This window comes from Lactuca saligna, chromosome 1 (genome assembly GCF_052625555.1).
Source record: "Lactuca saligna cultivar CGN05327 chromosome 1, ASM5262555v1, whole genome shotgun sequence".
Lineage (NCBI taxonomy): Eukaryota > Viridiplantae > Streptophyta > Magnoliopsida > Asterales > Asteraceae > Lactuca > Lactuca saligna.
The window spans coordinates 7,099,695-7,107,703 of record NC_136417.1 but is presented as its reverse complement, the minus strand read 5'-3'; positions in this window follow the sequence as shown (position 1 = coordinate 7,107,703).

The window sequence follows — 8,009 nt, the reverse complement described above, 5'->3', positions numbered from 1 at the left end:
CCAATCTTACACATATTTGATGAATAAATTCCACCTATGGGAATATTTCCATATTCTCATTTTGACTATTACTTCTGACCAAGAGTTGCCTCTTTTCAGAATATATCAACATGGTCTTCTCCAGAATTTACACCATACTTCCAATTGTCCTTGAGCAACCAATCTTTGGTAAACCTTAGATTGTCCTCGACAATTGCTTAATCAAATTAGTCATATCTAGTTCTAATACTTTTTCTTCTTAATGCTGTAGGCATTTGGAAAATTTTAGAACAGATGAATATTATAGCACATGCAATCGATCCTATATCCAAAGAATATGGGACACGATTCATGATGTCTCACATAAAGACATGATACTAGACCAGTCTTTTTCTGTAACATTTCTATTTCTATTTACCAAGTTCTCATTATCCAGATTATGAAAAGGGATGTCGTAACCATAATCGAATTTTACAACGCAAATAATGGATCCATATATAGAATTTCCTTATGTTGAGCTATTCCAACATAAAATTCATATATATATATATATATATATATATATATATATATATATATATATATATATATATATATATATATATATATCTTTGACTAAAGATGATTAAAACCTCAATCTAAGCATTTAGAATTAAAATGAAGTATTATTTTCTCTCCTTTAATTATAGCAAAAACAGCTTTTCAACCCCTGCAATTTCACGAATTGAAACTTTTGTTTTCTATAATTAACATTGCTATCTTGCAATACTAATAATAGTTATCATGCTCCCACTAACATGATGATTATTAGCACAGCACTTATGCTCCCACTAGCTTTGACATGTACTAAAAAATCAACCGAACTTCTAGAAATCAATACTTTATTGACTTTGTACCAAAGTTCAGATTTCTGATACGAAATGCTTTGATAAAACTTTATCAAAATCATACACCTTTCGTTAGATAGAACACATGTGTGTCTAAATAGTTTTAAAACTATGAAAGGGGATGCTGTAATCATAGTCTCAATTGTTTAGATCTTTGCTATTTATCATAAGTCCATGTTAGTGTGCCGGTTAACCACGCACACTCCACTAACGACTTTGAGAATCCAAAGATTGCTAGCTGCTTCAAATCTACTTGGTGGAAGTGTTTCCTCCCCATCATTTTCATGAATCGGAGAGAAACCTTATGACCCTTAGATTTTATGGTGTATGTGTTTTTATCCATGTGAATTTGTCGAAACCATAACCACAAGACTAGGTTAGTGAAAAATTCAAACGCATATGGATTGAACTTGTGCAATCTTAACTTCTTGCAACCTGGCAGTACCAAAGCCTGCCATTGCTTCCAAGTTGTTGTCCAACCAATTGAGAACTTTAAGAACTCATATGCAAAGCCAAGTTTAACTGGAATGGGCACAAAAATAGGAATATGTCAACATGATACGTTATAAACCTCAAGTCGTGTGCTAGTGATAAACTATAGGTTTTTCCTTGTTGATTAGATCTGGAAGTTTTTCCAAGATCTTTAAGAGTCCCACTGCCCTCTTGACATATAAGACTCACTTGGCAAATATTCAATAGATAGTGCAGATTCTTTATCAAGACACACACTTCACACAATTGGCCTTAAGTTGGTCTCTGTTTTATCCAAAACATCACAACTTACGATTTTCAAATGTACAAGAGTAGAAAACATTTTACTCTTACATTTGATAAGTGTTATAAACCTTCTTTAATATGTTTCACTCAAGTTACAATCTTGGAGTATGACTCTAAGACTTGTTTTGGAACAAAGTATGACTCATCTTCTTAATTTAACCATTTCAGCAATTCTTGATTCCTCTTCTTATCCATAAGAATGCAATAAGATGTCCTTAGAGGACCAATTTTGATATGGTTTCTTAATCATTAAGATGATCACAAGACATGATACTAAAGTACTCTCCCATCTTTTCAGATTTGAGAAACTTTTATCTTTCTGCCTAATTTGATTCTTCTCATTCGTTCTGCCATACATCAAAACCTTTCCAATGCTTTAGAATTATACTAACGTCTGTAAGTATAACCATATTTACTAAACTTTAGTAAACCATGATGAATAGTCATATCGATCTTTTGTGGTGGACTTGACCAGTACACAAGAATCTGTACTCGATCCCTTAGTCCTTCACTTGACTCAGATATACATGTGAACAAGGAATTAGTCTTAATTTTCCAAAGATGAAACTTCTCACTCATCATACTAAACAGCTTGCATGATTCCAAGTTTTGGTCCAATTGAAACTTGGGTGATGAGAATCTTTCCTTATTTGGTAAATTAGACATTACCACAAATGAAAGAAAAAAAAATCCATTTCCCAATATTGCTATCAATGGAATCATATAAGCAATACTTTTCCACAAATGCCATTGTAAGGATACTTAGAATAAATAAAATCAAAAAATTTATTTTATTTTAAAACTTTGTGGAAAAACTTATCGTTACAGTGCAAAAGCATATGAAAAACTTGTTGTTATCTATTCCTAAGTAGTATATCATAACTCCTAAGCAACAACTCAAAATTCTGATCACCCGAACCATGCGATCGAAATCCACCTCCACGATCAGAATCAACATATGCTTCCTTTAAGTTTCTTCACTTTTCTTTGATTCTTAAAACATCAACATGTGACCCAGTCACATCATGTAATAAAAATCTCTGAATAGAAACTTAACAGAGTTAGATAGTGGACTTTACCTGAAGTAGAGTCAAACTCATTGACTTTACCAGCCTTATGATCTTTCAGGTAAATTTGGCAGCTTCGCAACCAATGCCCATTCCTTTGGTAAGAGAAACATACGGATTCTTTGGGAATTGTACATGGTAGAATCTCAGACTTAGCCTTTCTCTTTACCATTTGGTCAACTGAGTTGACTATGGCCAATCCCTTTCCATTGGGAACATAAAGCTTTTACTGGGTATCCAATGTTACCATTGTTAAAGTCCATTAGGAAGTTGATCTTCTAATCAAATTTCCTTTACTAGTCCTCAAATCATTTCTGATTCAGCAACACCAAGCAAATAGATAAGATCATTAAGGGTCATGTCATAGTCTATTTCATAGTAGTCCCAAAGGAACTCACTATGTGACTTAGAAAGTGATTGAACATCCAATTTTCTCAAGACTTTGATACCCAACTCTCCCGGCTTGTCAATATGTGACTTCATCTCCAAGATGCGATCACACATAGACCTTGCTTGCCAATAGGGCTTGAGTGACCTTCAACTTGTGGGTTAGGGAGAATAATTGGAGGAGGTGGAGGAAGTGAAGTTCCAAGAGATTTGGGAAGATCATATATGTCTGAACTAGACATCTTTTGGGAGATATTCAAGATAGTTGATTTAAAGTCCTTAATATAACACCCAATATGAAATATTAAGGCTAGGACCCAACACAGTAATTTTATAACTTGGAAGAGGGATGCGGTAATCCAAGCTATAAAATATTTGAAGGTAGGCGAATGACGATTCACCAATTTCCACCATGAAAATGAAATAATTTAATTAGGTTTTACTTGGATTTGAAACTCCTAGATCTTTTGAGATTCATTGAACTGTTCAATGGCATGTTTCAATCTTGATTGTGCCCTCTCAAATTTGGGTCTGGGTTGCCGAGGATCACAAAACAAGGTGTGAATAACCATGCAAATATACTTGGTAGCCTTAATAATTTACCCCTTAATCGATGTGTCGGTTAACCACACGCGCTCCACCGATACTATGATAAATATTAAGGTACCCTTTGCCTACCTTGTTAAATCAGGTTAGTGTGCCGGTTACCCACATGCGCTCCACTAACCGACTTAAGCAAAGTGCAAAGTGTAATTTCATGGGTTAGCACCAAATTCATAGTTTCCTAAAGTAACTAAGATTGGGAATTTATAAAAGGTTTAGTTACTTTATATTTATCATTAATACTTTTAATGAAGGAAGAATCTAGTCCTTGTCGTACCCATTTGGGTAACGACCCTCCACCAGTCAAGGAAGCGGTGAGTGAGAGTGGACACCCATTAAACTGCCATTTTATAGACAGTAACCTTATACCCCGTTATAGACCGGCTTTGTGAATGAGGCCTACTAATGGTAAGACGACTTGCTCTTATATATATACATATATATATATATATATATATATATATATATATATATATATATATATTAACTTATAATATTATAAAATATAAGGGTTGAATTTTAACTTTTAAAATTCTAATGGCTTAACTTGGATCTAAAGTATTCATAAGGGAAAACTTTTCAAATTTAAAAACTTGAGGGCAGGTTTTGAAAGTATTCAAAACTATTCAATTCCATAACTTATGTGTTTAAAGTTGTTTTAATTCAAAAAACTCTTCAAGTTCCATAAGTTGAGGATAAGTTATGGAAGAGTTTAAACTATTAAAAGAATATGATTTTTCTTTACTCATAACCTATGGAAATATTTATGAGTTTATGAATCTTAAATGTGACTTTTCATATAACTTGAGGTAAAGTTTCAAAAACACATTTTAGAACCAACTCTTAGATTAATTTGGATTGAAGACAATAATTTCACATAACTTTCGATTAATCTAAGCAATTCATACGAACAAAATAACTCAATCAAACTTTTTTCATGTAATTAACCTAAACATTAAACTAATTCAAAAAACAAGAATCTATTGACAATTATCTTTGAAATTGGATTAGCATGAACATTACCACTTAAAAAATAGGTTTATAAGTTGAAAAACAACTTAGGGTAATGTTCCAAATCCAATTCCAGCCAAAACAGTTGAAGATATGCTGTCTGGGGGTCCAACTCGTCGAGTGCGTGAACCAACTCGGTGAGTTGGATGTGTTTTGCCTTGGACTCGTCGAGTCCCTTCATGGACTCGGCGAATTTGTTGTCCATATAGCATACAAACTTCAATTTTTAGCCAATTTTGCAAGTATAACAAGAAAACATGCCTAGGCTCTGATACCACTGTTGGGTTTTGAGCATTCTAACACTCCTATGGTGTACATGCAACCCTAAATACCTTGGATCTATGTTTTCTCTATTATACATGCAAATATGAATATTCCAAGGTATTACCCTAACTAGCATACAATCTTTGATACTTGGGTAGTAAAATAGATAGAATACATACCTTGTTGATGTATCTTGACTCCATGAAGCTCGAAAGGCTAGTTCCCCAAGTGTGACACCTCAAATGGTTCACACAACATCATCAACACTTGGAATAACCATGAAAAAAAAGACACTTATGCTCAAATCGGCTAGCTCTCATATATGTTTCAATAATGCCAATTTCTTGAGCTAAAGGGGTCCTTATATGGTGTGCACATTAGGGTTACACCATGTAACCCATGACTTTACCCATTCCTTATGCTCCATGGGTTTTAACCTCCATGGAGTATCCATGGGTCACTACATGGGTTAAACCCAACATAAGGAATCATGGATCATAAGCCCACATATATAAGAATGAATGATTTACACAATCAATGGCCATATATTTAATTAGTCTCTTTTGATCACTGTAACATCCGAAAATTTCAGGTATTATATATGTGTATATATATATATATATATATATATATATATATATATATATATATATATAAGTTTTGAGGAGGAACTCGGCGAGTTGGTGCGTAGACTCACCGAGTAGAGACGCGATTTCTCATCCGGATTAATGATCGGACTTGACGAGTCGCAATGGTGGACTCGACGAGTCAGCGCTGTTTAATGAAACCCTAATTTCTCGGGTTTGGGGCCTATTTTGTGGGCGTTATGGTTGTTATTTGTGCTCACCAGCTCCCAGAGAAAAACCCTAGAGCATTTGAGCGTGTGGAGTGAGAGAAGGAGCCATTATCAACCATTGGAGGTGTTGTTTAGCAAGGGAAAGGAAGTTTTAGCCAAGAGGAAGCAAGAGGAACAACCTCCTGAAGATTTGATGTCCAAAACATCACATTTGAGGTACCATTTTCGACCCCTTTTCTGCTGAGGTGATGTTCATGTTGATTTAGGGTTTGTTGAGCCCTTTTGTGGCTAGATCTAATGCCCATTTGGTCCCATAAGCAAGTTAGGTTCTGGATCTGGACCCTTGAAGGTCCAGAGTGTCCCTTTGTCCAATCGTTTTATGAATCCATGGAGGTTTAGTGTTGGGATCTTTGTGTTTGAGGTCAAAACACCATTTATGAGTCATTAGGTGTGATATGAGAGCTAAGACATGAACTTTACGTGATAAATAAGCTTGGAAGGATTGGATCTATGATTTAGTGAAACAGATCTGACCTCAAAAGGTCGTTTGGGGTTGTGCATGGAATGCACTCGTCGAGTCCATTGGAAGACTCGACTAGTTGGTGCGGGTTGTTCATAGATTTCGAACCATGGGTTGAGTAAACGAGTTGGGTGAGTGACTCGGTGAGTTGGAAGGGACTCAGAGGAAATGGGGTCCTCGTAGGGACTCGGTGAGTCCACACCAGACTCGGCGAGTCGGGGTTGACCATTGACCATTGACCAGAGTTGACCGGTGTTGACTTGATAGAGTTAGTCAACCTTAATTAAGAAGTGTTAATTAGAGATGTATTGTGTTATAGGAGGACTATAGCTCGGGAGATCGAGCACTAGTGATTTCAGAGATTTACGAGTTATCAAGATACGCGAGGTGAGTCTTCTCACTATACTTTACCTTGAATAGGTAAATAGAGTGATGTGATACAATGCTTTATATATATATATATATATATATATATATATATATATATATATATATATATATATATATATATATATATATATAGATATATATTGTTAGTTGTACTGCATTCTTCTATGTGATTTATGCTGTAGAACCTGAGGGTTCACAGAGTTTGGGTGCATGGACCCATAGAGTTATAGCCTTGAGTGGCTAATATGTGTTATATATGGTATTTTGGGGAACTCACTAAGCTTTGTGCTTACAGTGTTTTATGTTATGTGTTTCAGGTACTAGTGAGGATTACGGTAAGGCGCCGGCTTGATCAGTACACACACGGGATTTTATGATATGAGATCTTGGGATATTGTTATATGTTATACACTGAATTCCAAATGATGATGTTTTTATGATTTACAAATGAGTTATGTTTTTATAAATGCGAAAAATTGTTTTGGAAATTTGCGGTGTTACAAGTTGGTATCAGAGCCTTGGTTTGAGGGATTCGGGTACACCTTCGGGAGTATTTGAACTTAAACTGAGGATTTGGAAAATATATTCAAAAGAGAACCAAATTTTCTAAAGGAAGTAAAAGATTTTTAGAGAAACACAGAGCAGAAACGTGTGTACGATCAGTCAGCGCCCGAACGGTGATTTCCTAAAATATCCTTATATTATATGTTTATGAGATTGATATGATGTATTCTCTTGCTAGAGTGGGCTAGGTATTCCTATTAAGACTAGAGTGCCCTGATTTGTGATGCCTTAGCCTAGGGAGAGGTGAGCTGCTATGACATGCTTGAGAGTGAATAGGTAGCAGCGAGCAGCTTATGAGAGATCTGTTAGAGAGTGGATTATACATAGTAGAATACTTGGGATTTGGGACCTGAAGAGGAGGACTTGGGGTGTATACTGATACGATGCGGATAGTAGTATTGGGCTCGTACTACTAAAAACACCGGGTCGATGTACAGTCCAAGTAAGAATCTTTGGGATGCCAGGGATCAAGGAGGGATGAGTTATCGAGTGCGAGTATACTCGAGTGAATTTGTAATATATCGTATGTTGTATTTCATAGGTAGATCATGGTGAGGAGATGTCTTATGCCAGAGAGCAGCGAGCTAGTGATGAGAAGATCCGCCGGATCATCCATGAGGAGGTGGTTGCGGCCATCAGGGCAGAGATACCAGAGATGTTTGGGTCTATTAAGACCACGTTGATTGAGACTTTTGACGAGCGTTATGTTGCTCTTTCTAAGGCTGCTGTTGCAGCGGCTACCGCAGCTGTTGCTGTTGTGAGGC